The sequence below is a fragment of the Medicago sativa genome, chromosome 7, assembly GCF_051527215.1.
Source record: "Medicago sativa cultivar Bolivia chromosome 7, Bolivia_mono, whole genome shotgun sequence".
NCBI lineage: Eukaryota > Viridiplantae > Streptophyta > Magnoliopsida > Fabales > Fabaceae > Medicago > Medicago sativa.
In genome coordinates, this window is record NC_140755.1 from 49950632 (window position 1) to 49961581 (window position 10950).

Below are 10950 nucleotides of genomic sequence, written 5' to 3' on the forward strand. Positions count from 1 at the left end.
GTAAAACAAGGGAACACATAGACACACTTTCTTTGCAATTTCAAATTAAATTATAATGACAGTGACACTACTTTAAGAAAATTTCAAATTAATTTGGCTTATTTTAAAGTGTCAATATTTAATAGTTGTTGTTATTTTCAGCACGTAATCTCAAAGTAGTCTCTGTCTATTATCTCTTCTTTGAGCTCTTTATTACAAAATCTTTCTATTTCTATATTCAACTATTTGTTCATACAAACATGCTTCAGTTACAGCTATCTCCTCTCTACTGGCTCGCAACCATATCATCCTATTCAGAGTAACCAAGTAGCTGGCATTCAATTAATTAGAATAGGTCATTATTCATTTAAGGGCTTTTTTAAAGGGTTTTGGAAGAGGTTTTTTTAAGGTTTTTTTTTTTTTGAAAGTTGAAGGGGTTTTTTTTTTTTTTTTGAATAAAAAGGGGGTGTTTTTAAAGACTTAAATCTATATTTTGATATATAAATGTAATAATGTTTTTGCTAAAAAAAATGTAATAATATTTTTTTTAAAAAAAAGAACAATATAATATGCTCATGCATTAAAAATATCAAATCAAATATATATTCAACCACAAACTTAAACTCCAATTTTTTTTTTATTTACAAATGTTAATATTTAGATATAAGGGATGACTGATTTTAGTTGAGACTAGAGATGGTTTTTTTCTACAATTTCAATGGGATATTAGTTAATTGCAAAGCTACAAATTTGGCTTTTTTGATTCCTTTTTATTTTTTTTTTATGGAAGACTTTTCTAATTGAAATTTAATTTTACTATAAATAGATCAAGCAGTGATTTGTCGCAACACAAGTCAGATTTTGATGATTTATACAAATGGGGTGTTGTTTGAAATGAAATGTATAAATTCTATGTTTGGTTTCAACTGGTAGGAGATGCATGATGCATGAGCCCAATTCCATGTTTTAGTTTCTATTATTGAAATTTAAAAACTGTGATCACATCTATTTTTTATTTACTTTTTTAATAATTGATTTCCATAGTAATGATGATGATTCTGTTATATACTTCTTATAGTCCTATTTCTAAGAAATATTTAGATTAACAAAAGTTTTTATTTTAACAAGCTAAAATAAAATATATTAATACCAAAACGTTTCTCTGGCTAAGAAATGTACATGAAGACCACAACGTACAGAAAGGTATTTACATCAAAACACACGATGAACATACGGATCAAAGAATGCCTATGAAGTCCGGATACGAGATATGATACTGCACCAATACGCTGATACGAAAAAATTTCAAAAATCAAGATACGATACGTCTGTGATACGTTAATAAAAAAATTATATAATTAAATATACAATATAATCATAACCATTTTTTTTAATATGCAGATATATTAACCAACAAAAGAAATCAGTCATAGGCTTGTAGACATCAACATAAATATAAATAATATTGATGATTAAGAGAGTGATAATTAGTCAATTACATACACAATATATCCCAAAAAGAGCATCGTCAGTGCTATATTATATCCCAAAAGGAACATTGTTAGTGCTATACTATATCGATCAAAAAAAGAAAAAAAGAACACATCAGTACTCAAGAGTTAAGTTATTTTAGTTAACATTAATTGGGAAATATCGGGGCATGTATCAGTGCAGGATAATAGTCAGATACTCTCTTGATACGTATCGGGAAGTATCGGATAATTATTTTTAAAAAATAAAATTTAATCTTCGGATACTCTCCTGATACGTATCGGGAAGTATCAGGCAGGTATCGATGCAGGATACGCAGGGAATACAATACGTCATCCATTTTGAAGTATCAGGGCTTCACAGAAGAACGCCATTAAGTAGTTAATCCCATAAACATTAAAGGATTAACCCACCAACGATGTACATAAAAAAGTAAACAATAATTATGAGCTTTCATCCATGAAAATGATAAAATTTTAACTTTGTAGACCAAATGAGCAATCGTTTCCTCCTTTTGTCGATAATAGGGGGAATTCAATTATTTCCAAATCACCAAACACACAAGCAAATCAAACGATATGCAAAGAAGACTTTATATTCTTAGATAATCCCCCTAGCGCACTAAATTGCACAATATGATCAGTAAGATATGAGGGATTAACTGAATGTATACCCAACCAATGTTGCAATACCACCCAAACGCTATCAAAAATCTCATAACCCATAAATAAATGATTCATATTCTCCTCTAGACCACAACTACCAGCAAAAACATTCAAATGAGATTGAAGTATACCTCGCTTTACTAGATTGTCTTTTCTAGGATAATGGTTTTGCAAAAGCGTCCAAGCATAGATATAAACTTTTAATGGTACAAATTTATTCCATAAAATTTCATGAAATTCATCTCAATTATGTTGCTCCACCGCCGTCAACAATTGCTACACACGACTGACTGTGTACTCTTTATCTAGCATGAGTTGCCAACTCCACCTGTCTTCCACACCAACCAGAAGAAAAATGTTAGTTAAAAGCGCACAACACTCCGCCAACATCTTTTCCTCCCACGCAAATAATCGACACCGCTAATTCCAAGCCTTTTCCCCTAACCGCCAATCTTTAAGTTTTTTCCATTAGTCTTTATAATTATTTAAATTTGTAACAAATTAGTCTTTAAGTTTTTTTTTTAATAAATTGGTTATTTAAGTCAAAAAATATTTTACCATTACCCTATTTTCTTCAAATTCAGTTAAAAAGTATTGATGTGGATGTCCAATGCTAAGTTGGTGGGTCCAAATTCACTGCTCTCTCAAAACTAAGGTTCATATGTGTAGTATTTAATCTTGGTTTTAAACGAAACCAATCGATGACTTGATTTATAATGTTGTTCATGAAACATTTATGTGTAAAATTATGATTGAATTTAGAAACAAAAAGGAGAATATATGTGTAATCATCTTTGATATCATAAACAATTTATGGATATGTCACCTCAATGTTAAATGGTAATGTAAGCACTTGTTGAGGAAGTTGAATGAAAAAAATGTAATAATCTAAATATTTTATGACTTAAAAACTAATTTATTACAAAAAGAAAATTAATGGCCTAGTTTCCAAAAAAACAAAACTAAATTACTAATTTTTTAGAAACATCTAACTTAAACGACGACAAGAGGTATTTGACCCTTAATATTATTATTTTTCCATTGATATTTTTTTTCGGTTACATTTTTTCCATTGATATTAATAACAATAATTAAAATACACAGACACAAACAATTAGGGTGCAAATATCCATTAAAATGGGGTGTAAAAATTAAATAAAATAGCGTTACATGGGTTGGGCTTCGGGCCTGAACGAAATGGTCTCATTTTCTTCATAGATGTGGAGGAGGATTACTTTTTAGGCCCTCCAATATCTCTTTAGGCTCCCTAAACATTTATAAGACGTCCGATTCTTAAATATTTGTAGATCATTTTATTTTTTCACATTTTGCACCTTCGGTCTGTACATACCGGCTGCACATTTAGCACATACGGTAGTTACAGTTCGGAGGAAAATTTTGAAATTTCTATTTTACACCTCCGGTATATACATACCATACTCCAGGTAGTTATATATAAAAGAGTGCAGTTTTTTAGCAGTTATTTTCTATTGTGCACTCAGCTTTAATATTGTTCTAAACCCTGCATTTTTTGGGCAATTTTGTTGTGTTTTCATCACAATCAATAAAACAAATAGCGTCAATCTTCACTCAATTGCAAGCAATTAGCAGGTAAACCTTACTTCTTCCTCTCTCATTTTGTTCCTGCATAATTTTTTAGAGTTATGTCATATTCAATGAAAAGTTTGATCCTTTTTTTTCTGTAAATTATGTGCACCTTACCAAAAGTTTGTGAATTTGCCAATAGAGCATAGAATGTACATATGAATAACAAATTCACACTACAATTCATGTGCAACAGAACTGCTACTGTCATCCTTCAAAAAAAAAATGCCACCGTCATACGTACAGATGCCGTTGTAAGAAGAGTAGATCAAATGGAGGAGAGTCAGGTTAAAAGAGATAGAGGAAGTCCTGAGAAAACCATTAGAGAAACCATTCGAAAAGATTTAGAGGTCAATGAGTTGGATCCAAATATAGTTTTTGATAGAACACTATGGCGTCATTTGATCCATGTAGCCGACCCCACTTAGTGGGATAAGGTTTGGTTGTTGTTGTACCGTCATACGTATAGAAAACAGCCCTAGGTTCAATTAAAAGAGTGTCAAATTCAATGAAAATAACTTTGCTTTCCATCGAGGTATTCTTAAGTGAATACTAATAAAAGACCTGCAACAACAGTTCTTGGTCAGGTTATCATCATCTCATGGATGAACTCCAAATGACTAGCGCACCTTTCCCTTATGAACTAGAGGGTTGATGCATAATTTTTTTTATTGATTTGAAAAATCAAATACATTTCTATTGTAAAAAACTTCTAACAACTATAAAAGATAACAAAAAAATCATATAAAATTTTCTCATTTACAAATCAATCAGAAATAAAAGCACAACATAATTATTCTTTCAAAAAAAAAAAAGCTTATGGTATGGAATTAATCTTTAATAAATTCTTTTATAAATAATGGCTATCAATTAAATTTTATAAATATGAATATGATTAACTAAAAAAATAATGGATTTCGTTAATATTATAGGATCATCAGTACTTTTTAATTTTCATATAATAAAATATTGTAGTTTTTGTTCTATAGCATGGTCAAATCTTCGGTACCAAAAATTAGTTTTTTTATACTAATAGATTCCTTAACCATTGCCCTTAGGGCACCGGTTAGCAAGACCCAAAAACATAATATTCTTTTGGTAGTGAAAAACATAATATTCTAATCATACACTCGACTAACTCTCAATATACTAGAAAAAAAAACTCTCGACACTAACTCTCAATAATATTTTTGTCATTGTCCCAATTTTCTTTATTTTTGTCTTAAATTTTATTCTATTAGAAATTATCAATTTTAATTTTGAATAGTTTTCGGTATTGCTATTCTATTGTATAAACTTCTAACAACTATACAAGGCAGGCAAAAATCAAATAAACTTTCCTCATCTACAATATGAAACACAAATCAAAGCACAACATAACTATGGAATAGAATTAATCACTAATAAATATTTTATAAATAATGGCTATCAATTAAAATTTAAGAATTTGAATATGATTGACTAAAAAATAATAATGGCTTTCTTTAATATTATACGATCATGAATGCATATGCAAGTTTGTCAAAAAAACGTCACATCATTTTTGAAAATCTTATAACCATTTATTTTGTCAAACTAGCAAAATGAATTTTTCGTTACCAAAAACCAAAGTGAAGAAATTTAAAATAATAGAGGTTGAATAAGAGATATGGAATGAAAGTAAATGACATTCAATAATTAAAATTTAAGATGAAAACTCAAATTGACATCACATCTTCATCCAAATTCTTAATGCATTAGGTATATGATTCATCTCACTTGTATACCATCTCACCATCTACTCTTGCATCAAATGTGAAGTTATAACTCGCATATGCCATATTAACACATCTCTCTTAAGTGTTAGATTCTATACATTTGTAATCAGGAAACATATCTGATGACGGTGCATCAACATTAGTTTTTAGTCGTAATTGTAACAGCCCGATTTTTCGATAGATTTATTTTATTATTTATTTATGTGTGCTCGTATGTGATTATTTGCCTCTGTGTGTATTCTTGGTTGGGAATTGTAGAATTCGTGTTAGAGGATATTTTAGTCATTTTAGACTCAGGGGTATTTTGGTCATTTTACGAGTAGGGATAATTTTGTAATTTGATGAGGATTATTTTTAGTACTTAGTGAAAGTTGTTATTTTACTAAGTTACTAGAGAGAGTGTAGTAATTATTTTATTACCGGTAAGTGACCGTTAGTAATACATTTTACCGTTAAGTGAGTAGTAACATTTTGGGTTAGAATAGAAGTGGGTTAGGCCCATTAAGGCATTGTGAGTTGAGCCCAATTAAGTAAAGCCTATTTAAACACTAGTGTTAGTAGAGAAATAGGGTTTTTACCAACATTTGTCATTTGGGAAGAGATAGAGACAAGAGAAGAGAAAAGGTTTGAAGGAGGAGAGCTAGAGGGAGCTAGAGGTCCAAGCTTTGGGAGCTAAAGTGAAGCCTTAGCTTGAGTTTGTGGAGAATTAAGGTAAGGGGGTTACTCTTTGCTCATAATCACTTAGTTGTAGCTTCTACCCTAATTTCCTACATAAGTGTTTATTTGAATAATTGATTATTTGTGAAATTAATTGTGAAATTCGTGCTTATGTTGTGATGCAATGTTTGGGTATGTAAATTGGATGTTAATTAAGTGGTTGTTGATGGAATTGCAAGCTTAAATCATGTACATATGTATGCTTTGTGTTTTACCCAAAAATTGATGATATGAGATGTTGTTGTTGATGAATTGTGATGAATTCATGATTGGTTGTTGTTGTTGATGTTGTGAGGTGCTGTTGTTGATGTTAGAAACCTTGGGTAATCATAATCTTTAATGTTGTTATGAATTTGTGTTGTTCATGAAGTTTTCATAAAAATGGGTCAAATGATGATTTTTGTTGTAAGGATGTTTTGATGCAAATTTTACATGATTTTGGGTGTCTTTTCATGTTTAGAAATGTTTGGACAAACCTTGGGATCAAATTTGGGCATTGGGAAGTCAAAATTGGGGTTTTGGGGTGAAAATGGAGGTTTTCCTGAGACTGAACTGTCATAACTCGCCACCGTGCTCGCGAGGCGAGTTGGATGCGAGCAGCAGGGGCTCCCTAGAGCTTACTCGCCTCGCGAGTAAAGTTACTCGCAATGGCGAGTTGCACAGGGCAGTACCCCCTGTTTCGCGTTCTTGCATCTTTTTCCCTCGTCTCTGTTTTGATTTGGTTTTTGGTGTAAACATGAAAGTTCTAGATAATTTTGTTATCTTTCCAATGACGTTGGTTTGACTTGAAAATGATTCTTGGATTTTAAGTTATGAGGAAGATGCTCTAAAGATGTCCTAGAGGAATTTTACGAAAACTCCGCATAACCACTTTTAAGTCAACCCAAACCTTATGGATTGTTTCCTACTTTCAAACTTGGCTTCTATAAGTTCAATTGTGGTTTTCAAACTGTGATGTGTTGGGTCTAACTTGTTTTGCTTAGAAAATGGGGAATTCTTGAAAAATGATAAGAGAGACGAACTTTGGGTTTTTCATGATTTCGTTGCATTTGGCCGGTGAAACGCCAAAGTATCCTCTACTGCACCCACATGTGGCCTCGAGGTATACTTAGTTGAGGCATTGAATCTTGTTTACTTGGTTTTGGTTCAATACTTCAATTATTTTGAAAATGAGATATCGATAGACGAACTTGGTTGAAAATGGTTCTTTTAAACCAATTACCTTATAAATCTTTGATGAATGGTTTTATATGATTAATTGATGATATGTGGATGATTGTGGACGATTGAATATGATGTTTATCATGAAACGATGTGTTGTTCCATTTTACTTGGTTTATGGAAAGTATATGGAATTGTTATGATATTTGGTAAGTTGATGTTGATGTGTGTGATGATGACTCTTATGTGAATTATGATTGTTGAATGTGTGGGCATGTATACTTGATAATGCAATGTTGTTGAGATAGTCAATGTAATGGGAGGTGTACTTTTACATTGTCGTTGTGATGTAGAACTGTCTTATTCGTTTCAATTATTATTTATTGATTATGATTAATGTAATGCTAACCTCTAGTGGTTTTGACCGCCTACCTGTCTGTATGGATGGGTAGACGCTGTGCAGGAGTAGTCCACTTACGGTGAGTGCTTAGATAGCTGAAGTTAGCATCCGCTATCATTTTGGAGTTTAGTTTAGGGCTTGGATTAGGTCGAGTCGGTGTCCCTTTCTTTTGTTGGATTTTATCTATGTTGAGGTGTACTCATTGTTGAGACTTTGGAGGATTTTATGTTGATGTCGATGTTTGACCATGGCATATGTATTGTTTTGATTTTGGAGATGTATGATTATATCCGCTGTGATTGATGAAATATTATATATATATATATATATATATGCATGACTGTTGTTATTTTGTTTAGACGTAGCGTCTAATTCTTGAATATTTGTTATATTCACATGTTTTATTGCTTTAATAGAGTTAGGGCGTTACAAGTTGGTATCAGAGTCGTGGTCAGTCCTTGTCCGGACTAGTATCCGTTGATTTTTCCTGTTAGTATACGAACGGTAATGAGTTACCTTCGATACTTGGTTGTTATGCTGTTGTTCTTATCTGTTGGTTGGTTTTGTGTAGTCTTGAGATGGCTGGTGGTAGAGATGATGCATTGATTGCGCAGGCTTTGGCTTCGATGGCCCAGGTGTTGGCTCAGACCAATGAGCAGGCTGCGGTTGGTCATCGTGATCTTGGAGAGGCTGAGGAGCGGAGGCTTAATCGTTTCTTGAGAAACAGTCCGCCGACATTCAAGGGTAGGTATGACCCGGATGGAGCTCAGACATGGATGTAGGCCATGGAGAGGATCTTTCGTGCTATGGTGACTAGTGAGGATCAGAAGGTCAGATTGGCTACTCATATGCTTGCTGAGGAGGCCGAGTATTGGTGGACCAATGCTAAGGGAAGGCTTGAGGCCGGTGGTGGAGTTGTGACTTGGGCTAGGTTCAAGACTGAGTTTTTGGGGAAGTACTTTCCTGAGGATTTGTGGACCAAGAAGGAAGTGGAATTCTTGAACTTGAAGCAAGAGAATCGTTCAGTGGCTGAGTATGCGGCTAAGTTCGAAGAGCTTTCGAGGTTTTGTCCGTACATCAATGCGGAGGATGCTATGGTTTCCAAGTGTGTGAAGTTTGAAAGCGGTTTGAGGCCCGATATCTATCAGTACATGTGCATTCAGGAGATCCGAGATTTTGACACTTTGGTGCATAAGTGTCGTATGTTTGATGATGCCGACAAGGTTAGGGCTAATCATTACAAGGCTCAACATGAGAAGAAGGGAAAGAGTCATGGATTCGGGAAACTATACAACAAGGACAAAGGAAAGAAGAAATAATCTGGTGGAGGCTCTAAGATGAATGTTGCTGAGGTAAGGTGCTTCAAGTGCGGCACATTGGGTCATTTTGCTAATGATTGCAAGAAGGGAGAGAGTTGCTACAAGTGTGGGAAAGCGGGTCACAAGGCTTATGAGTGTACTTATGTTGAGAAGGAGATCACTTGCTACAATTGTGGTGATAAATGGCATATCAGTATTAAGTGTACCAAGCCGAAGAAGGCGGCGGGGAAGGTGTTTGCATTGAATGCGGAAGAGGTGGAGCATCCAGATAATCTCATCTGAGGTATGTGTTTTATCAATAGTACTCCTTTGATTGCAATTATTGATACTGGTGCTACTCATTCTTTTATCGCGGTTATTTGTGTTGAGCGTTTGGGTTTGGTTGTGACTCCGTTGTCGCGAGGGATGGTTATCGATACCCCAGCTAGTGGTTCGGTGACTACTTCCTTAGTGTGTGCTAAGTGCCATGTTAGTTTTGGTAACGTGGATTTGGAGTTGGATCTTGTGTGTCTTCCGTTGAAGCATATGGACGTGATTTTCGGTATGGATTGGATGTTGACTTTTGGTGTTAACATTAATTGTTTGACCAAGAGTGTGACGTTTTCTAAGTCGGTAGCTGAGGAAGGTGGGAAGTTTTTGACCGCGGAGCAAGTGAAGAAGTCTTTGGACGGTGAAGCTAGTGTGTTCATGATGTTTGCTTCCTTGAAGGAAAGTAGTGAGAAAGGAGTTGGTGATTTGCCGGTAGTGCAAGAGTTTCCAGAAGTTTTTCTGGACGACATTACCGAATTACCGTCGGAGAGAGAAGTTGAGTTTGCAATTGATTTGGTACCTGGAACGAGTCCTATTTCGATTGCGCCGTATCAGATGTCTGCATCGGAGTTGGGTGAATTGAAGAGTCAGTTGGAAGAGTTGCTCGAGAAGCAGTTTATTAGGCCAAGTGTTTCTCTGTGAGGTGCTCCTGTGTTGTTGGTTAAGAAGAAGGATGGAAGCATGAGGTTGTGTGTGGATTATCGGCAGTTGAACAAGGTGACAATCAAGAATCGGTATCCGCTTCCGAGGATTGATGATTTGATGGATCAGTTGGTTGGTGCGGAAGTGTTTAGCAAGATTGATTTGAGGTCAGGATATCATCAGATTAGAGTAAAGGCGGAAGATATATCCAAAACTGCGTTCCGAACAAGGTATGGACACTATGAGTATTATGTGATGCCATTTGGAGTGTCTAATGCACCAGGTGTATTCATGGAATATATGAATAGAATATTTCATCCTTTTCTGGACCGTTTAGTGGTGGTGTTTATAGATGATATTTTGGTGTATTCGAAGTCGGAAGAAGAGCATGCAGAGCATTTGAGGATTGTGTTGGGAGTCTTGAAGGAGAAGAAGTTGTTTGCTAAGTTGTCGAAGTGTGAGTTTTGGTTGCGGGAAGTGAGTTTCCTTGGTCATGTGATTTCTAAAGGTGGTATTGTCGTGGATCCGTCGAAGGTTGATGCAGTGTTGCAGTGGGAATCACCTAAGTCTGTTTTTGAAGTTAGAAGTTTTCTTGGGTTCGCAAGTTATTATCGGAGGTTCATTGAGAGATTCTTTAAGTTAGCGTTGAAGGTGAGAAAAACACAAGAAGGGGGGTTGAATTGTGTTTTAGAAAAATTCTTCGTTTCTCCTGAAAACTGAACACACTGATCAGAAGCTAAGTGAGACAGCTTCTGAAGTGATAATCAGAATCTAAATGCAGCGGAATAAAACAGAGAGAGAGAAGAAGAACGACACAAAGCAATTATACTGGTTCCTTCCACAATCCGGAAGTAGTCCAGTCCCCCTTGCACTTCCAAGGAGATTTCACTATGAGTAATATCTGA